Source organism: Podarcis bocagei, assembly GCF_964188305.1.
Source record: "Podarcis bocagei genome assembly, chromosome: 13".
Lineage (NCBI taxonomy): Eukaryota > Metazoa > Chordata > Lepidosauria > Squamata > Lacertidae > Podarcis > Podarcis bocagei.
In genome coordinates, this window is record NC_138138.1 from 5232800 (window position 1) to 5255117 (window position 22318).

Here is a 22318-nt window from a genome sequence, read left to right on the forward strand (position 1 = left end):
TTGCCGATCAGAAGGTCGGCGGTTCGAATCCCCGCAACGGGGTGAACTCCGGTTGCTCCGTCCCAGCTCCTGCCAACCTAGCAGTTCGAAAGCACATCAAAGTGCAAGTAGATAAATAGGTACCACTCCAGCAGGAAGGTAAACGGTGTTTCCATGTGCTGCTCTGGTTCGTCAGAAGTGGCTTAGTCACCCCAGAGTCGGTCACGACTGGACCTAATGGTCAGGGGTCCCTTTACCTTTACCTTGTGCTTTCGGGAATGAGACACAGTGGGGTGACTTTGTGATATATGGTTTATTTACACACATATACAACCTGAGCCTAGGATGGAGGTGTTCACGGCATTAACACACCAAGAAGTCCTTTCTTCCCACATAGCTGCAACCTTGGATTCAAGCAGAAATTAAGCATTGCCGTTTCTTTCTCCACCTTGCTGCTTTACTTCTAAGTCGCATCACTGTCTTTTTCTGGCTACCAGCCAGTTGAGGGAAGGGGCTCCACACATCTGCAATCTCGCACAGATCCACTTTCCTTTGTTTCACCTAATGGCCCATCGCCCAGGCGATCACCTGGATATTCTGCTCATTGTACTTCAGGCTCCAGCTTCCAGGACACTGATCTTAGGGTGTTAGAAAGTGCTCCCTTGATATCTGGGCTTGGGTTCTTCATCACAAGTCCAGCTGTTGTTGTTGTTGTTTAGTTGTTTAGTCGTGTCCGACTCTTCATGACCCCCATGGACCAGAGCACGCCAGGCACTTCTGTCTTTCACTGCCTTCCGCAGTTTAGTCAAACTCATGCTGGTATCTTCGAGAACACTGTCCAACCATCTCGTCCTCTGTTGTCCCCTTCTCCTTGTGCCCTCCATCTTTCCCAACATCAGGGTCTTTTCTAGGGAGTCTTCTCTTCTCGTGAGGTGGCCAAAGCCCAGCTACTGCCCAGCAAATCCAGGGTTAAATTTATTAAAGTATTCAGTTTAAATTCAGATAAGCAGAAATTACAGATAAGCACTGGGGTTATGCTGTAATAAAGAGGGTCAGTCATTTTGCATCTGAAAAAGAAAATGATGCCAGACTAGATGCAAATTAGTCTCATTAGTCAACCAAAAAATAAAAAGATAATAAAGAAGCTGTTAAATGAAGACCTAACACGGGAAATGTAACCTTAAAAAACCACAAAAAATCTGTATAATTCCATAAGCAGGGAGGGTCATAGTGAGCTGCCAAGTGAGGCTATTGAATTACCTTTACTGCAGTTATTTAAGTCACCCATCTGGTAAGGGTAACATGAGGGTGAAAAGGGCTTTGTTATGAATATAAATCAACTGATCTAACTTACTTGTGGACCTTCCTACACCAAATGGTCTTTTGGGTTCAAATGCCTTGCACAGATTCAGTTATTTTTCACAACACTAATCTCTGCAATCACAAGGTAATGGTTTTGCTTGGAATAAGCCTATATCAAGCACCCATACAGATGGAGAGACACTCACTAAAGAGGCAGAGAAAAGGGTCCTCCCCTTCTCAGCATGAGCTTGGGCCCTGCGTTTCTGTTGTGCTGAGACAGCAGGAGACAAAGGGTTGATGTAGATAACCTTAGGAAGCCAGGGAGACTTGGGCAATGGTGGCAACTGGAGCAAGAAGAATGTGGGACACAGGCGCTTCTGATCGAAGCTGCGTAACCAACTGCCTGTGCCAGGAAGAAATCGCTTAAAGAGGCTGCCATGAGCTATAGGAGCCAGTTAAAAGAACACCAAAATGTTTCTTTCACTCCGCCTTGCCTCTTACCTGTTGTTGGCATCTGTCTGTCTCGAGAGGCAATGGAGGACGCCTCTGGGGCTGAAGTCAAACCACTGGAGAATCACAGCCCCTGCTGCGGCTGCAGAGACCGGTAACTTATAACTGCTGACTCCCGTGTTGTTTTTGCTGCATTAGCAACACCAGTGTGGTGTAGTGGTTAAGAATGGTGGACTCATAATCTGGTGAACCGGGTTCACTTCCCCGCTCCTCCACCTGCAGCTGCTGGGTGACCTTGGGCCAGTCACACTTCTCTGAAGTCTCTCAGCCCCACTCACCTCACAGAGTGTTTGTTGTGGGGGAGGAAGGGAAAGGAGAATGTTAGCCGCTTTGAGACTCCTTCGGGTAGTGATAAAGTGGGATATCAAATCCAAACTCTTCTTCTTCAAAGTGGCCTGGGCAGTGTGTGTGGACATCCTGGGCTGCCCCGCCCCAGTATTCAAAAAGTGTCCTTATTATAATATAAATAAGGAATATTTCTGTCTGGAATGAATAAGGTCGCGCTCACCTGCAGAAAGGATGGTGGGATCTGAACTCAGTGCTCTTTTCCAGAGCCAAGAGAGCTTTTGTGGGAGCAGAAAATTTTGCATTGCAGAGCACTAGAAGCCCATTAGTACTGCAAGGGTCAGGTGGGGTCAGCAAAACCCATCTTGCTGCGAATGTGGTATATAAAAACAACATGCTTGGTTTTTATACTTCAGGGTACCAGTCCAATCAGCAGATTTGTAACTGAACAGATTATTATAATGAAGCCCACACAACTCCACGCATCTCTCGTCCAAAGAAAACTCACCATATGAAGGTTGTGCTGAATTTCTTGTCGGTTTGGAAAAGGTAGAAACAAAACAATAAGAGGTTTTTTTAAAAAATTAAAAACTCATGCCATATATTGCAAGGTGGGAAAGCCAACATTACCATCAAGTTCTCAGCTTTTCCCATAAATGCTACATAATGCAAGGGATGCAATCCTTAATCTTTTTGAGGAGGGAGGGGGGCAATCCTCAGCTATTCATGCAAGTTTAGTAGCCCACTACCCATATGTTCAGGGACGCGGGTGGCACTGTGGTCTAAACCACAGAGCCTAGGGCTTGCCGATCGGAAGGTCGGCAGTTCGAATCCCCACGACGGGGTGAGCTCCCGTTGTTCAGTCCCTGCTCCTGCCAACTTAGCAGTTCGAAAGCACATCAAAGTGCAAGTAGATAAATAGGTACTGCTCCGGTGGGAAGATAAACGGCGTTTCCGTGCGCTGCTCTGGTTCGCCAGAAGTGGCTTAGTCATGCTGGCCACATGACCCAGAAGCTGTCTGCGGACAAACGCTGGCTCCCTCGGCCTATAGAGCAAGATGAGCATGCAACCCAGAGTCGTCCACAACTGGACCTAACGGTCAGGGGTACCTTTATCTTTACCTTATGCATATGTTCAAATATAAATGCCAGTTCTTGACATCCTGTCCCACACTTTCAAAATCCTATCACACTCTGCATAACCAACAGACTGAAGACAGGGCTGTGCAGTTAGAGGCAAACTCCCTTCTCCATGGCTGGGAACCTTAGGGATAGGTTTAGCCCTCACCTCATCAGGTCCATGATGCACCTTCCTTGGTCCTCCCATATAAGAGAAGAGCTGTCTGTTTACTCCTGCGGAGAAAAGTTAAAAGATGTGCTTCGGGGTGTGTTTGTGGGGAAGGGAAAACTAAATGGTTCTTTGCCCTGCTGATCCAGGCCACGTGGACAGGATTGTACAGCAAGGCACTCCCTCCACCTCCGAGGGCCTTGCAGTACACAAGCCCTCTCACCGCACATGAATACACATCAGCCATCTAGCCTTTTTCCAGCATCCAAACCCCACCACCATGAAAAGCAAATCACAGAACTCTGCACAATACTTAGCTCATTAATCTAATCTTCTGCCCTCCCTTCCCATCAAGGGCACAATGAGAGGGGAACGCAGCTAAAGAGGCTCCATGTTTTCTCTGAATACTATCCTGTGATTTCGAATACTTTGTGCTAAATCTTGCTTACCATAATTGCATGAATAGCTACAATGAAATCAAGAGGCATAGTTGCGTTGTGGTTTCATGTGGGTCAAACCCCTTTGAGAATAGCATTATTTGCTCTGTTTTAACAGTTCCTGGGCAACAGTGCAGAGGCTGAGGAGGCATGAGAAAATCACAGCAAATAAGAAAAATGTACTCAACCATACAATATTGCACAACAGAGATATAGTTTCAAGAAATGGGATGCTTTATTGCCTTCCTTATTTTAACACATTCGCTTGTGCCTAGAAGTTGCGGGGTTTATCCATAAAATTTAAAGCAAAACAGGAAGCCTTGCCCCACAATGCGGCAGAAACTAGGTTGAAAAAGATTTCCAAACAAATTTCCTTCTGCTTCCTCTGCTAGCATTGTTGAACTGTACCATGGTATTTTTTAAGGGACGTGGGTGGTGCTGTGGGTTAAACCACAGAGCCTAGGTCTGGCCAATCAGAAGGTCAGCGGTTCGAATCCCCATGATGGGGTGAGCTCCCGTTGCTCGGTCCCTGCTCCTGCCCACCTAGAAGTTCAAAAGCACATCAAAGTGCAAGTAAATAAATAGGTACTGCTCCGGCGGGAAGGTAAACGGCGTTTCCGTGCGCTGCTCTGGTTCGCCAGAAGCGGCTTAGTCCTGCTGGCCAAATGACCCGGAAGCTGTACACTGGCTCCCTTGGCCAATAAAGTGAGATGAGCGCCGCAACCCCAGATCCAGCCACGACTGGACCATGATGGTCAGGGGTACCTTTACCTTTACCATGGTATTTTATTCTTACATTCTCCCCGAAATGAGTGGTGAGAGGTTTCAGGAGGTTCCAGCATGTACCTGGGTTTCTTGAAACAAAGATCACTGGAGGCTAATGGGGGTTTCTGCAGTACAAGGTTTTGCTTAGTCCTGGATTTTCACAGAAGGCAGAGTCAGGCCCCTGTCCCTTTCAGATCCCGTTCCAACCTTGCCAGTCTACAGTTCTCTTTCGCACCATAGGCACCACCTCTAGCCAGGGGAGGGGAGAAGCGATATATGCTCCCTTCCAGAGGGATCTCCAGCCATTAGCTCTTTTGGGACATCTTTTTAGCGATGCAAAGGCCTGTCCTCCCAGCCGAGAGTCATCTCTTGGACTCAACTTGTCCAATTAGTCAGAATCCCTTTAGCAGTCTCTTTTTCTACAGCTGTGAAATCATAGGGCTGGATGGGACCCCAAGAGTCATTTAGTCATAACTACGATATGATGGCTACCTAGGTGTGTAATAAGAAAAAACCTATCCGAAATAGCTGCAGGTGCCTGCCTGTACCTTGGTAAAATTATAACTACAGTGATACCTCTGGATGCGAACGGGATCCATTCCAGAGCCCCACTCGCATCCTGAGTAGAACGTAACACGTGACTGCGTGTCTGCACGTGCATGGGCCGCGTTTCGCCGCTTCCGCGCATGCGTGTGATGTCATTTTGAGCGCCTGCACATGCGCGAGCGGCGAAACCCGGAAGTAACACATTCTGTTACTTCCGGGTCGCTGCAGAGCGTAACCTGAAAACGCTCAACCTGAAGCATATTTAACCCAAGGTATGACTGTATTAAAAACTAGCTCAGATTCTTGAGCTGCATTTTTTTTAAAAAAATATCTCCCCCACCTCCTTCCAACTTGTTATTTGGAGGGTATTTCTTTGCAAAGTCTTTGCCCCTCTTCTGTGCAACTAGATGACAAAAAGAGAAGAGGCTAAAATAAGGAATGGCACGTTGACCCTCCCACTCCAGAACTTTGAGGCAGAAGGGGGATTTTATTTCTTCCTAGAGGGTCCAACCCCTTTTCCTTGATCCATACAAGTTAATGGGCACGTGTTGACATTTCTCTCCTGGGGGTGGAAGCAGATTCCAGTGCACTGGGATTCCATAATGGACTCTCCCAGTCCACACTGCCTGGGGGAAATGTACAAATTGGATCAATGGAACCCACACAAGGCCAGATTCCTTGAACTGTGCCAGCATTTACCTAAGAGGCGCCACTCTTCTGAGTTTACAAAGGTACATCCAGATGCATGGGCGAGTGGCAAGCTAATGTGGCTTCTACCACCACATGCATTGAAAGGAACACAGCAATGTCCCATGTTGATGGGGCTTGATGACACACCATCACTCTCAAGGAGATTTGATGGGGGGGGATATGGCTGACCCCCGCCCCAAACGTCATAATGTACAGCCACCTCATAAAGTGGTACGAGTTGTAAATACTACTTAAAAAAAATAAAATCTCCCCAGTCCAATTCCATCCTGTTTTTCCATGAACTGTGCAGTGCAGGCAGTCTGTTCAGCAGGCCTTGTAGTTGTCCTAATAACCTGTGAACCTTCCTGAATATGGAGGGTAATCCGTTAAACATAGTTCAAGAAGGCCACTTTTCTTGATTTCATCCCTTGAACCGTTTCCATGGAATACTCTCCATATTCAGAAAATTTTACAGGTTGCCAAACTGTCAGCTAATGCTGTAATGAATGGTTCTAATTACATTCAAGTAGCAGAGAGCATTGCCATTTTAATCAAATCTGATCCTAGCGAGCTATTTGGCAGAAGCACAAGAGAGAGCCCAAAGAAAGCACAGCCAAACTGTGTGTAACCTTTTTATTCTAAATTCTGCCTGTCAACAGACTGAATACTCAACTGCTTCGAGAAGGCTTGGTTTTGTTTTTGAAGTAGATTCTGTGGCTTCACCATAAATTACCCTAAACTGCTCAAAAAAACTCAAATATTAAAGATTAACTGGCTAGGCCATTGCATCACAGAATCAGTCAGAACACTAATCCATCTTGTGTTGTGTCTTTCCTTAAGGTAGCTTGCCAAAATTTGTTCGGCTTGCGTACGGGGCAGGCTTGCTTTTGCCCCACCAAGCCCAATGGAGCCCACCAGCTGCCCGTTGCAGCCAGTTACGGGTTTCTTAAATTGTATGCCTTTGCTGTCAGTGGCTATAAAAAGATAGCACAAATCAATCTTCTCACAAAAGGTAATTCTGGTGCATCATTTCCGCAGGCAGACAACAGTAGCAACATTCTTGTGGGTGGCCAGCTAATTACTTCTGAAAGCTTCCAAGAAAGAAGAGCATGTTGACAATGACTGCTTTTTGTTCTCTGTTGTATTCAGTTCTCAGTATACGCAAATACTTAGATGGGGTGGTATCCAATGAAGTAGTTCTGGCTGCGTGGCAGAACCTCTGCTCCTTCTCTTCTCCTCATAAGCCCCCTAAATATGTTGTGGGTTTCTCCCCACACCACAGCAGAACTGGGGAGGGCATGGGGGCCAAATGAGGAGAGGAGAGGGCAATTGTTTTGGGGAAAATTCTGTTGAATCCTGTTAACTTTGAGTTTGAGTTTTGAGACATTAGCAGTACTTAGTCCTTAACAGCACCCCGTAGTTCAGAGGAAAGGGGGCAGGGCAAAGTTGGAAGAGGGCAGTAAGACTATGACGGGAAGTCACCATAAAGCTCTCTTTGAGAAATACAGGTGTCCTCAGTGGAGCAGAGTGACTTCCATCAACTTCAGCTGGTGGTCCAGTGGCACCCCATCTGAACAGGGATTTCCTAACTTCTGTGGCCTATACTCTAGGTTAGATAACTACAGTAGGTTATATGTGGGGCTGCCTCTGAAGACAGTTTGGAAACATCAACAGCCGAGTTGCTCAGTTGGCCAAGACAAGTTGGGCATATAGCGCCGATCCTGGCCACATGGCACTGGCTGCCAATTAGTTTTAGGACCCAATTCAAAGTACTGGTGCTAGCCTATAAAGCCTTACATGACTGAGGACCTTAATACCTTAAGGACCACCTCTCCCCATATGATCCCATAGCTCAGTGCATGAGACTTCTAATCTCAGGGTCCTAGATCTGAGCCCCAGGTTGGGCAAAAGATTCCTGCCTTGCAGGGGGTTGGACTAGATGACCCTCGTGCTCCCTTCCATCTCTACAATTCCATGACCCTGCGCTTGTCCTCCAAGCCCCTTCTCTGTGTCCCCTCCGCGCATGCACCCCCCAGGCACCTGCCACACACGCTGCTCCGCTAGTCCCTAAGACGGCCTCCTTCCAGCAACTCCTGCAGCCAAACTGGTGCCAAACGTATTGCTCTGCTTTCCTTTGGACCACATCAGCAAGGCCAAGTCTTGTCATCTGGGCTGTCAGGAAATCTTGCCTCAATCAGGAGAAACTGGCCACTCTCCAGGCACCCGGCTTGATCTCCTGTTGACCTCCCTGTCTGCATTCCCGAGCAGGATCCAGGCTAGGTCACGATCGGCGATCCTCCTCAAACGTGAGAAGAACACACCACTCTTCCCTGCCCCCAGGCAGGGGAAAGAGAGAGACAGAAATGTATTTACATGCCTTTATTTCTGTCTTTGCAGCGTTACAGAGAAACACGTCTGCTCTCTTCAAACTCCAACAGCAGAGAGACAAACTCCACCTCCTGTACTTCCTGTACAGCTCACATTACACTCTGAGCTAAATCCGGTGCTCAGCACGGTGAATAGACTGTCCCTTTGTTCCCACGGAACAGTCCCAACATTCCCATCATGTTTTGCTTTCATGCTAGCAGCTGCTCGCGGCCGCATTGCTTCTATATCGGCCCAGGACCTCCATTCATTCTGCCCAGGCTTCTACTCTGGAAAGGTCCCTTCGGTGTTGCTGATGCAGCAAAAGCCATGTGGGAGGCAGGAGTTACAAGTTACTGGCCTCTGCAAGGCCCTGCGATTCTCCAGCGGTTTGGCTTCACCCCTCGAGACAGACGGATGCCAACAAGAGGGGGGAAAGAGTGTCGACAGCGATACTGTCACTGTCAGTCAAAGTGGGACTATTTTCTAGTATTTGAATTCAGTTTGTTCCAATTCAGAGCTAAAAAAAAAATGAGTTTTCCCTGGGAAAGGAGAAGGGCAAGGAGAAAACCACTTGCACCCGTGCTTTCTGGGCAAGCGGAAGTGTGGATGAGCGCATAGTAAACTGCCTTATAGCAGGCCATCCAATGTATCCACACCAGTGCTATTTTTCTAGAAAAAGAAGTGCTGGAACACATCATCAACGCCTCCCTTGTTCTCTTATAAAGACAATGGAGCCCAGCTGAAAGGTGCCGGCACTGAGTTCTGGTAAGTTCCAGCTGAAAAAAGCCCTGACCCATTCAGCCCTGTAATATCTACTCTGACTCTTTGGGAGCTCAGGCAGAGGTCTTTTCTAGCCCTTCTACATCTTCTTGAACCTTTAAAAAAATAAATGAGATGGCTAGGTTTGAACCTGAAACCTTTGCAAACAAACACATGTTCTCATTCACTGAGTTACACTTACAACAGATGTGTATTCAAACATGAGAAGAAAGAAGCACAACAATGGGTGCTAATCTTATTCACTCAGTCACCACAGTGAGTCAAGTTTGTACATGTAGTCTTCACAAACTGCTGCAATTCTCTCCCCTCTCCTGTGCATCCCCATGCCAGTAATTGCCAGTATATGCATAAATGGAAAAGGTTTGTGTTATGTACTGAGTTGAATAGGATCCAAAATGCAGCAGTCTGATTGGTCCTAGAACAATAGGATCCAAAATGCAGCAGTCTGATTGGTCCTAGAACAATAGGATCCAAAATGCAGCAGTCTGATTGGTCCTAGAACAATAGGATTCAGAATTCAGCAGTCTGATTGGTCTTAGAACAATGCAGCAGTATGATTGGTCTGCAGGAGCCACCCAATCCGGCTCCAGATTCAAGTGAATCCACAACCTGATTGGCCTACAGGAGAATTCCGGAATTAGCCAATCACGTGCAGCCCATTGTGTAAATAATGTATATAAAGCAGATACTTGAGGGGACATTCATTCCTCCTCACCACAATGAGCTAAATAAAGAGCATGAAATCCACTCTAGACTCAGAGTATATTTCAGTTTGTGTGCCCCAAAATACAACTGGGAGAGCTGTCACCTCTGAGATGCCGTAGCATCGTGGCTGAACTGATGTTTTGTTTTGGAATAAGACACTTTCAAGTGTCATGTGCCAGTGCCAGCACATGTGCGTAGTTCCACCTCAATTATAGCAAAATCTGCAGGGGGTGTGTTCTGTAATGATTTTTAAGAGGGGGGTAATATCTAAGTGCTTGTTCGCCAAACTGTCGAGAGTCTTCTGAAACTGAAGATTTTGGGGCAGCAATTTATGAGAGGTCAAATTGAAGCATATATCAGGAAGCTACCACTGCACTTGCAGAAATAAATAATCACATATTTATTTACTGAATAACCAACAACAAATTTTTGACAGCATGCTGGCATCCATCTGTGAAAAGCTTTCCCTAGAAATGCAGGTTACCGTTATTAGATACATCGGAAAATATTTAATTCTATGGAATGTTTTTATGCAAATAACATATTAACGTGCGTAAAGATCGACTGTATTGTACCATATTAGGGAGCAACTTCACAGCTGACAAATATCTAATTTTAAGGCAGCTGTTGGATAAAATAAGGATGAGTTGCATATGTGAAATACAGGTTTGCCTAGGTGCAAGGGAGTGTGTGTGCTCTGAAATGCATTGTTTGCAAGCTGTTAGAGGCTTTTCAACACAAAATGCAAAGCAATACCCTTAACCAGATGTAAGGTACAGGAAGGACCCATGCGGTTTCGCTTCTTTGCTACCACATTTGTAGGCCAGAGGGCAGGGAGGGGAAATGGCATTGGTCCTTCACATCAAGTCAACATGGTCCCTCCCTCTATGATTGGGTGGGAAGGAGTAATGTGATCTCACAAGGTTCCAGTTTCTGGAGCCCCAATGACATTACTCTGTCTTCATGGGACAAAGGCTATGGAACATTAGCTTTTTTACTACCATGTTAAGCATGAATAGTCCCTAAGGAACAAGAATTGATTTATTTGCCAAAAAACATGGCTATGAAACAGTAGCAGAATTCAGAAAACCAAAGTTCTGCAGAAGGCCCACATAAATAAAATCACCTTCAAGGCCTGCCGAAAATCAAGCAACTCTTTTTGGAGTCTGCTCCAAATTCTGGACATTGCAGTCTAAAAGTCCTATCCTAGGTAGCTACTTACCATATATCAAACTACAGGGAACCAGGCAGAGGGCCTTCTAGGTAGTGGCACCCACCCTGTGGAATGCCCTCCCACCAGATGTCAAAGAGAACAACAACTACCAAACTTTTATAAGACATCTGAAAGCAGCCCTGTTTAGGGAAACTTTTAATGTTTGATGTATTGCTGTATTTTAATAATTGGTTGGAAGCTGCCTAGAGTGGCTGGGGAAGACCAGCCAGATGGGCGGGGTATAAATAAATTATTATTATTATTATTATTATTATTATTATTATTATTATTATTATTATTGCTGTTGAGGTCATAGTGAGAGGCAGATGTGTGAATACACATCCAGATACCTGAAAGGCTCGATGACATTAATGAAATTACACCAGAGTACAATTTGAAAGGTAGGATGCCACCTAGCTAAGGGCCTTTTGTATTCAGGGAATACTTGCCTCCAGCCAAGTATTTTCAAATAATAGGCAGCCAGTGGGAAAACCTATCTGGACACAGGCTGCCTCAGCACAAGGAGAAGTAGCTGAAGAATTATGGATGGCATGGGAAGGTTGCAGGTATCAAAATAAGAGAAAAGTCCACCTGGCAAAACTGCAAGAGTTTGGTTCTTAAAGGTGGGTTGCAGGATATACCAGCAAAAGAGACGGTAACATATTTAGGGGTTGTAATAAAAAAAATGGGAACAACGAAGCTTGATTAAATTGTCAACAGTGATGAAGAATGGAATTAATTATCCAGAAGAATTAAATAAATGGAGTCAATTCACAGCATATGTAAAAAGAGAAGTGGGTTTTTCAGATATTGGTGTGAACAACTTCACAAATTAATATTTTTAGAATGTTAATAGCATGAAATGTATGTGAGATTAACTTGTTCCATTATAAAATGACATTTTTGTCCTCTTTTATTATTGTATATTATAGTGTGTGTGTGTGTGTGTGTGTGTGTGTGTGTGTGTGTGTGTGTATACATATATACATATACATATATATATATTTGTTAATGAAGTGTGGGTCTTAATACAGAAAAACATATTATTTTATTATTTTATTATAACCACATACCCTCCAACATTGCTCTGATGAAAAGAGAGACTTCCCATTCCATAATGATAATTTTACTATTTATACCCTACCCATCTGACAGGGTTGACCCAGCCACTCTGGGCAGCTTCCAACATATATTAAAACATTAAACATAAAAAAAAATACTTCCCTATACAGGATTGCTTTCAGACGGCTCGAGGGTCAGTTAACTCCATCCCCTCCAATATTTCTCCAATGAAAATAGGGACATCCTAAGGAAAAGTGGGACATTCCAGGATCAAATCATAAACCGGGACGGTTTCTCTAAATCAGGGACGTCCCTGGAAAATAAGGACACTAGGAGGGTCTGTAACTAAAGGTCCCATCTTTAACAGAGCCTGCCAGATAATCACAAGGTAAAAGCGCAAACATTTCCTGTGCTAGAATTGATCAAACTCGAAGCAAATATTCCAGTACCTTTGCTTCATTCCTGCTTCATCTGCTGCAACTCATCTGCTCACAACGGTGACCTACAAAGACACTGAATTGGTAGGACCAATTTTATTCCACCATGCAGAAGGCAACGGAAGAAGCCAGCTTAATTGGCTGTGGAAGTTTCAGGGCAAAACATGAGGGAAAAATAGCATCAAATAGGAGCTCATAACAGAACTAGATTTGCAAAATCAGTCTGGAACACCAAATAACCACGGCTATTCTTCAGAATCTTGCATATATGTTTTTAGCAGCAGCCCCACAAACAGAGCAGAAATCCTTTTTGTTTTACTCCCCGACAGGCAGCCCTGTCAGTCCGTTCCTGAGTGACCATTTTATGTCTTACATGGTTACAGCATAAAAAAATTCCTTCCAGTAGCACCTTAAAGACCAACTAAGTTAGTTCTTGGTATGAGCTTTCGTGTGCATGCACACTTCTTCAGATACCATCGTATCTGAAGAAGTGTGCATGCACACGAAAGCTCATACCAAGAACTAACTTAGTTGGTCTTTAAGGTGCTACTGGAAGGAATTTTTTTATTTTGACTATGGCAGACCAACACGGCTACCTATCTACTACTGGAACCATGGTTACAGCAGTTAGTAACCTGCTTATTCAATAGTAAATGAGGCACAGACTAGAGCATGGCATCCAAATACTTGGATACAAATTGGTGCCAGTTTCCATTGTGGTATTTAGCAACACAAAAGCTGTTGTTCTTCACCAGGTTTCCACCAAACGATTTTCTCTATATAGTGCTCCAATATCTGCCAAAAAGCTGACTTAGAGATTTAAAAAAAAAATCCCCTCCCACCCTGGTTTCAGATGGCTAGGAAATCGAAGGAATCTCAAGAATTGATTTAATTTTAGCCAGATAGTATCTACTTTGGTGTAGCAGGTGGAAATAAGTTTGATATAAAGTCCCTATAGGTCATCAGTGAATGCAACACAAACGTGGAACCTGACATCTGAATTTGAAGTCTTGACATGATTAGACATAAGTTTTGTGGTTTGATGGGACTAACAGGGACACAATGTTTTGAATGAAAGTAAGGGGTGGGGGGACATCTTGGGATGTGCTTGAATACTTTGTACACAATCTTAATAAAAATGGCTGTTTTCCACAATTCAGGTGCATTCAGCCTGATCACGTGGAAGGTACATTTTGGGATGTGGGGGTGGGGAGAGATGGGATGTAAATAGCTGTTCTCTGGTAAAGGTCAGAATTTGGTTATAGTCCAGACTGTGGGACGATAAAAATAGTATAAATTGGTCAATCCAAGAGAGGCCAGTTTGTCCTTCTCCCCTCACAGGAGGCCCCATTGGCTTATCCCATTGGTCTAATCAAGAGATGGCTGATGGCTCTTGACACCTACTCTGCTGTAACTACTACTACTGATGTTAAGATTACTTGGCTGAGAATGTGCTCATCTTTCTGCTCTGTTCGGTATCAAATCTATCCTGTAATGTTAAAAGCCAGCTGTGTTGAAACCCACTGTTGCATGGCTTCATAGCTCCTTGGGAACCCCTGGAAACACCCATTCCCCAATGTCCAGGGTCTTCCTGTGAATCCTGACTGGAGAAGACATTCATTGGCAACTGGCAAATAATTTAATTGATTTGGCCAAAATCAGGGACCTCTCTGTTAAGAAGGCGGACCTACCTACATTTTTAGTCCTTCAACACAACTTTATTTATAGTTTGACCAGCAGGCGACTGGGTGGTGCAGTGCTATGTGAGCAGAGGGATATCTGTGTTTTCCTGAAAAGGATGAGAGCACAGTGTGCAGCAGCTATCAAAAAGGCAAAATCCATGCTCGAAAACATTAGGAAAGGGGGAAAAAATTGTCAATATCATAATGCTGTTGTACAAATTTATGATGTGACCACATACAGAATTCTGTGTACAGTTATGGTCACTCTGCCTCAAAAAGGATGTTGTAGAGTTGGAAAAGGTTTAGAGAAGGGCAACTAAAAAGATAAAGGGAGGTTTGGTTTTGCTTTTAGTCCATGGGAGTCTTGGTTTTAATAAAAGCCTAAATTTCATTGTATTTTATATGTTAATACATTGCTGTATGGCATATCTGAGGAAAAATAAGAACCCAATGAAAACTGAGCATTTTTGGTGCCGTGCTGTTTTTTTCCTGGTATGCCAAAACATGTGAAACTTTCAGAATATAAAAATACAGGGTGCCAGATGTTAAAATGTGCTAATCTTTTATGAAGTGTTCATTTTCTGCCAGTAATCTAAAAACTTAAAATGAGTATGGTTATATTTAGCAGTGTTGGGATGTTTTGGCTGTGTTGGTCCCAGAGAAGAGACAAACAACTTCTGTTGCTGAGCTGCTACGAGATCTTCTTAGATCAAATGTTCTTTCTTCGCTGCTCCCAGAAAATAAAAGGCACTACTCCATGTCTTGAATTATTTGCTTGCTTCCCAAAAGGACCAAAACCGCTCAACAGAATCCTGTGCATTTATTTATTTATTTTGTTAGGGTGACCCATTCCTTCCATCAGGGGTGCAGACAAGAGAGCGCAGGTGGCAGAGCTCAGAGAGGCTAAGCCATGGCCAAAGATTGTGCACACATCTAATGGGGAAAGGGTTGAATGCTGAAAATTCTGTCAGCAGCACAACCATGCAACACATCAGATAGATTCCCATTAGGAAAGGACTCGTAGACTTCAAGCCTCAACTCAACTTTTATTTAAGCACATAAATGAGCAACAAGCAATCCAAAGTCATGTGACCATAAGGGATCCCAAGGGCTCCTCATAAGGGTGGTATGAAGGACCTTTTTCTAAATGTTGATATGGGGTGGGGGGTTCTCTTGGGAGGCAGCGTATAAATACTCTCTCACACACACCACCCTCCCAGCAGCAAGAGGTTTCAAGTGCATTCCTAAGGTTTGGTTTCCTTGGAATGAAATCTACGGGAAACATATGACATTTCTATGATAAAATATTAATTTATTATTTACAGTGGTACCTCGGTTTACGAACTTAATCCGTTCCGGAAGTCCATTCTTAAACCAAAATCGTTCTTAAACCGAGGCGCACTTTCCCTTATGAGGCCTCCCGCCACTGGTGCCCTTCCACCATTTGGATTCCGTTCTTAGACCAAGGTAAATTTCTCAAACCATGACACTACTTCCAGTTTTGCGGAGTTTGTAAACCGAATCGTTCTTAAACCGGACTATTCTTAAACCGAGGTACCACAGTACATGTATAAGCAGGTTCAGCATAAGGTGAAAAGGCTCACAGAAATAGCATCCCAACTAATCTTACTCTAGACAATTCAACAGCTTTGAATTCATGCAGAGAGCAAATCTGGCCTCTGTGTTTTTCCACAGGAGAAAACTGGCTGCGTAATTCTCATTTATGCTCATCTTCAACCAGTGAAAGGAGGAGGGAAGCTGAACCCTGATTCCCAAATGGTTCTCTCCTCCCCCTTTGGCCAATCCATTCAGTGACACCTCCTTAGCAAAAGCCAGGTTGTTGACCATTCTTCCAGAGCCACCTATATCGTCTAATACCAGTGTACTGGAAGAAGCAAAGATCACCAGTGTTGAAGCAACTACTCTATTCCAAACTTAGAAATGGAAAGCGTAATGCTGGCGGTCAACAAAAGCGGTTTAAAGACAAATCTAAAAAAAAGTAGTATAAATACCAACAATTGGGAAACACTTGCCTGCAAGTGCTGCAATTGGAGAACAGCCTTTACCAAAGGTGTCATGGGCTTTGAAGACACTTGAACTCAGGACGCAAGGGAGAAACTTGCTAAGAGGAGGGCATGCTTGGCAAATCCACACCGTGGTCAACTCCCACCTGGAAACCAATGTCCCCACTATAGAATGATGTGTGGATCCAGAACTGGCCTCCACAGTCACTTACGGACTCATTGTTGAAACGGTGTTTATGGAAAACAATCTTACTCGGCTATGAGTGATCGCCAAAGAAGAAGACTCTTCCTCCAAGACTCTTAGCCTCTTAGACACTTTTGGCTAAAGATGCCAAAACTGAATTTGAATATATGAAGAATTACTCAGTTTGATTTATGAAAATTAAATTCAGCCATTAAAAAACTGTTTGTTTGTGGAAATTACCATTCATTAAAAAAAAAAAAAACAACCAGCACTGGAACATAACAGAATTGGAGTCATTACAAACTGGCAACAGTGATCAGGAAAACACCTGGGGAGAGAAGTAGGTTTTCAGTAAGTGACAGGATCACACCACCCTCGAGGCCTGCTGTATTGCAGAGGGTAGCTTATTCCATAACACGAGTACAAGTCAACTGGTAAATTTGTGCCTGGGCTGTGCCATTCCAGACTGAAAGTAGGAGAAACAGCAAGGTTGAATAAATTTCTATAAAAAGTACTCTGTACGGACAACCCCAGATGTCTGGGTAAAGAATTCAAACCTTGCCTTCTACTAAGTTTGGGTGTGCAAAGATTTATTTTCCTCTTGGGAAGCATTCAACTGTTTGAAGCTGTACAATCCAGGAACCATTTTGCCAGTTCACCTATTTATGTGAACAAGACAAAAAATAATGCAATCTTGTTTGGAAAAGTAGTTGGTATAATCGAATGTTCCATCACTGGTGGTTTTATGGACTGCTGCCATAGATACAGTTGCCAGAGCATTGCCAAAACTGTATTGAAACCTGCACTGGTTGTTCTTATTGTAGGAAATGCCTTGGGTGTTTCAGTCGTTGAGGTTAACAAAATGGAAATCTCATTGAGTTATCTAAGATAATTGGCACATTTTCAAGTACTAGCTCTGTTACAAGCACAGCAGATTTAAAGGGATAGAATTTATGGCTCTAGAAAAACAAAAGCTCTTTTGAAATGTTTGCAAAACTGAAGTGACTAATTAGCTGGTGGTCCTTTTTATTTAGCCGGGGTTATTTTAATGAAACTTATTTACTATAGGAGAACCTTTGTTCACCAAAACTTTAATTTAACTGGGCTTGGGGAGGATCTATAGAGACTGATAACCAAAGCATTTGAACTATTTTCAGAGAAGTTGAACATTGCCCTTGACCTGTGGCTGAGTATGGTCAGCTACACATTTAGCTATAGATTGTTTCCTTCTTAATACTACTCACCCCTAATGTGACTTGTGAAATTCTACATGGCTTCAATTTCTAATGTAAACTAATATCTAGCTATTGAAACTGTTGGAAGCTTTCACGACAAGCAGAACCCATTTCCCTTAATTATTGAATATTTAAGGTGTGTTCTCTAGGAGTCGGCTTGGAGAGAGTATATGCTCTATTAATGGAGGTTTATAGAGGCTTTTACCATTCCTATGGTAACCCAGTAGAAAGGCTGTTACCATGGGGACCAACCAAGCCTATATAAACCTTCAGTCTTCATTAGAGTATCTCTGAGAGTGAATGCTTTAACAGTTAGCATTCTGGAATGGCTAACAATAATCTCCGCTTTTGGGGAGAAACGATTCTCTCTTCCTGCTGGAGATGGATTTAACTTACCAGCTTCCCAAAGATAAAATCTTCTGCAATCTTCATGCCAATTGTCCTAGAATGCAACTTCCAAAATTGCTGGATGCTGTACGCTACATTACCACTGGCAAAATATGTTGCCCCTAAGCTACCCAAATGTTTAAAATACAGTGGTGCCCCGCAAGACGAATGCCTCGCAAGACGGAAAACCCGCTAGACGAAAGGGTTTTCCGTTTTTGAGCTGCTTCGCAAGACGAATTTCCCTATGGGCTTGCTTCGCAAGACGAAAACGTCTTGCGAGTGTTCTGGTTTTTTTTTTGCTCCCCCCCCCCCCTTTTTCTAAGCCGCTAATAGCCTTTTAGCCGCTAAACCGCTAAGCCTTTAATAGCCGCTAATCCGCTAAGCCGCTAATAGGGTTGCTTCGCAAGACGGAAAAACCGCTAGGCGAAGAGACTCGCGGAACGGATTATTTTCATCTTGCGAGGCACCACTGTAGATTCTGAATGTGAGGCCATTGACCAAAACACGTCCCTTTAAGATACAGGGCACTTCTAGGCTATCACATGGGATTCACGCACATACTGGAAAATTCAGGTTCTGCCATTTAAATTGATTTGGAGCTCTTGCACTACAAAAACCCCAGCCCCCAAATTTGACTTTTTTCTTTTTAGTAAGAAAAGTGATAGGGGGAAATGCACTGGAAATTTACCTCCCCTCAAACCAATCAGAATGAATGCTGAATAAACACATCACCTGGAAGCAACCAAAGTAAGAATATCTTCTTTCCAATGGGTTAGTCTTGGTTCCTGGTAAAGATTTGCCCTTTAATTGTCCCTTATTTGTGTTTTGGAGAGGCTTGGGGGGGTGCCTTGTAAAAAATGTGCTAGTGCTTAAAACATTTATTTCACTCCTTAGCCCCTGCTCCCAAAACTTCAGCATATGCATGAAAGCTGTCGTGCTTCAGGATTCAGCCCAGATAGATCTTGACTTTGGTGCATGCACATGACTACTAGGAGTGAGCAAATCTGTCCATTCTGATGTCTCTGAGTCTCATTTTCCCAATATTGAGTTTACTTCTCCACATTTTCACAGATGTTTGTCTGCTTTTTTTAAAGTCCTCATGCAAATTAAAGCGCGTTTCAGTGTAAGTGACATTATATGTTGCTACTGATCTCAGTGAGGAACTTTTGATATGCCCTTTGAGAAGCCCTTGCCATCTTTTTCACAACCTGTGTTTTATACACATCTGTTACTGTTTTGGGGAGCTAAAATGATGGCTTTACTTTATGCTTTAAACAAGTTAATTCTTAAGTTGTTGTTTTTTTCTTGGCTTGTCTGATGGTGCTAAAAATTAGCAGGGAAGAGTGCATAAGCTACCATATTTTTTGCTCTATAAGACTCACTTTTGCCCTCCTAAAAAGTAAGGGGAAATGTGTGTGCGTCTTATGGAGCGAATGCAGGCTGCGCAGCTATCCCAGAAGCCAGAACAGCAAGAGGGATTGCTGCTTTCACTGCGCAGCGATCCCTCTTGCTGTTCTGGCTTCTGAGATTCAGAATATTTTTCTTCTTGTTTTCCTCCTCCAAAAACTAGGTGCATCTTGTGGTCTGGTGCGTCTTATAGAGCGAAAAATACGGTAATCTCCTAGCACACATCATTTTGAGTTTATGGATGGTTGAGATATATGGCCTGGAAGCATTTGGTGAAGGAGGAGTGGAACTAGTTCTGAGTTCTTACTTTTCTGGGTGAAGACATTTGTATTTCAAGATGATTCAATTAGGATGTCAGCAAAAATCTTTAATCTCATTAAGCAAAAGCCCCTTCGCTTCTTATTGGCTGCCTATTGGCAGTCTCTAAAGAAATGCCTTCTTCCCATCTTACTCTGCTGCAAGGGATATGTCAGAACAAATCTTGCAGTAACAAGTTGCGTTAACTGCTTGATGTGGGCCTTCACATGAACGTCGAGTGGAGTTCTTTAATTAGTGTTTGAGACATGAAGTGATACAGTTCTCTTCAGAAACGATTATGCTTTGTTGACCTTTTAACATAAAACTCAAAAAAAAAAAAACCTGTATCACTGGAAGCATCACCAAATCAATCACAGAAATATGCTCTGATCCGGCTAAGGGGATCCACACCAGTCTTCTGTGCACATGGCACTTGCTGGGGGCACAAGGGGGGTGGGCATGTAACTGCACAGCCAACTGGTAAGGCTACTGTCTCTCCATGCTGTATTCCTGTGGACAGCATATGCATTCTGGTGTGCATCCCAAATTCCCAGCCCATGTTCTTCCATGCAAGCTGATGTGCCACCCCACTCATGTTCTTGTTCAATTAGTGTCACACGGAAGCCTTGTTTATGTGTAACCAATTGAACTGGGACTACAGAATGCTGAAAAGCATTTGCAGATAAATAGATAGATAGGATATGGCTCATGTCTTCTTTTAAAATGGTAACTCATTATTAACAAACAAAGAAAAACCGCCTGGCAGTGCTCAGCAAATTGGCTCTTCATTATACAGACTATAGCATTTGAATAGTTAAGACACTTCTGGACCAGCAGAAATAAGGTAAAAGAGAAAGTGCTTAAACCTATATAAACAAAGGATTAAAATATTGGCTTATTAATATTTTTTCATATTTTATTTTCAATTTTCAATAATTTAACAATTTAACATCCAAATTACTTACTTATTCATCCTTTCTAGACTTCCCCTCTAGAAATCACCCGATTTCCAATTTCTCCCCTCTATTACTTTACACATCTTTAGTTTTCCATGGCTTATTAATACAAACAAGTACTGTATTGCACATTGTACACATACTGTATATATAGTAGCACATGCATCAAGCCTCATATATTACATGATAGGCATACAATGTGCAATGCTTGTTTTTATCCATATTAATAAGCCAATAATTCTCTGATAACAACAAGGATGAGAATAGCAAAATCCCAGAGAAATTGTAATCTCCCTAAAACTGATTACTGCCTAAGAAAAGTGTGGGAATTGTGATGTAGGACTTTGCCCTAGTCCCTGTGTGGTTCAAGCTTTCTATAAGTGACTTGGACAAATTTTCAGATGACCCAAATAGATAGCTAGTACCATAGTAGAACCAACACTCAAAATTATCCTGACAGGTTAGTGAGTAAAACCCAACAAGCTGAAATTCAGCAGAGATAAATGAGAACCTGTATGTACAGTATGTACAAGCAAAGTATAGGAGACCAGGTTTAGGAGCTGTGCATGTGAAAATTGCTGTCCTATTGCTGTGCCTAGTGATCATAAATACCAGTGAGAACCCGCAGGACTTTGCAAGAGGAGCCCATCTGTCAGGATACTTAGTCTAAGCTTGGGGGTGGATGCCCCACCCCCCACCACAAGCCAGGATCAAATTCAGGATACCCCAGTAAAGGGCTCCAGGGGCTGGCTTCTGTCTGAAAGCCCAGATGGGAGCCAATGGACCACAGAACCCCACAAGTGGCAGCCTGGCAGGATCGCCCTATAGATCTGTGTCTTGGGGGGAGTGTCCTTAACTCCAGGATCAACCCTGATAGAGTATCAGCCAGCAACTGGATTCAGGGTACATACCCTGTTCCTGTGCAAAAGCCTACTTTCATCTGTAATCAATAAAAAGTTGTGGCCATTTCGATCCCAAAATAGTCATAGCTGTCAACGTTTCCCTTTTTTTAAGGGAAATCCCCTTATTCCGAATAGGATTCCTCGCAAGAAAAGGGAAAAGTTGACAGCTATGAAGACAGTGTCTTGACTTTCTTTGCTGCTCCTGCCACATCTGCCTCTCAGTGGGGGGCCTGGAAATACCAGTGAGAACCAGTAGGGCTTTGCGAGGGCAGTCCATTTTTCAGTTCTCTCTCAGCACCACAAACCTTTTTATTTGTAAAGTGCTCTTCATCGTGGGAATGATCTTCTTCATGAACATCATCATTTAAAAAATTTGCATACTGCCCATAGATCTCAGGGCAGTTTGCAACATAAAATCACAATATATGAAAACCAGACAATACGTAATAAAAACAAAAATATCATGTCATATTTCAACATATAATAGGAATTACAATGCGAAGCAGCAACTACAATCATACCTGTTGCTCAGGCAAGGTTCCAGAATTAAAGTATTTGAAGGAAAGCCTCAGGATTGTACACATGACATGGAGGGGGGGAAAGTACTACAAGATAGTTGGCAAATAAATGAATTTCCTTATCCTACATGTCCTAAATTCAAAATTGATTGGAGGAATTAGGACAATTAAACATATGAACACAAATAGCTACGTGGATTCTAACCCACGTATTTGAGAGTAAGTCCCACGTAATTCAATAGGGCTAACACTGGGTAGCTCTATTGGCTAGGCCTGTGCTTTATGAGAATCTAGGGACAAGGGTTTGAGAAAGGGGTCCTTTTCCTTTACCTTTAAGAATGTCTACAGACATAGACAAATC

The 22318-nt window shown here is 43.3% G+C and overlaps 1 protein-coding gene and 1 long non-coding RNA gene across 5 annotated transcripts in view; one reads left to right on the forward strand and one right to left on the reverse strand.

Annotated features, from left to right (window-relative positions):
- Positions 1 to 22318, forward strand: part of LOC308571350 (uncharacterized protein) — a 127677-nt gene that overhangs the window by 57538 nt on the left and 47821 nt on the right. The window lies entirely within an intron of this gene.
- The window catches only part of LOC308571358, an 80711-nt gene that overhangs the window by 9904 nt on the left and 48489 nt on the right, over positions 1 to 22318 (reverse strand). Inside the window, exon 3 of one of the 2 annotated variants that reach the window (XR_014001312.1) lies at positions 3364 to 3428. The exons of the other annotated variant lie outside the window; for it this stretch is intronic. This is a non-coding gene — a long non-coding RNA (uncharacterized lncRNA). The remainder of the gene's footprint in view (positions 1 to 3363; positions 3429 to 22318) is intronic. 2 annotated transcript variants of the gene reach the window in all.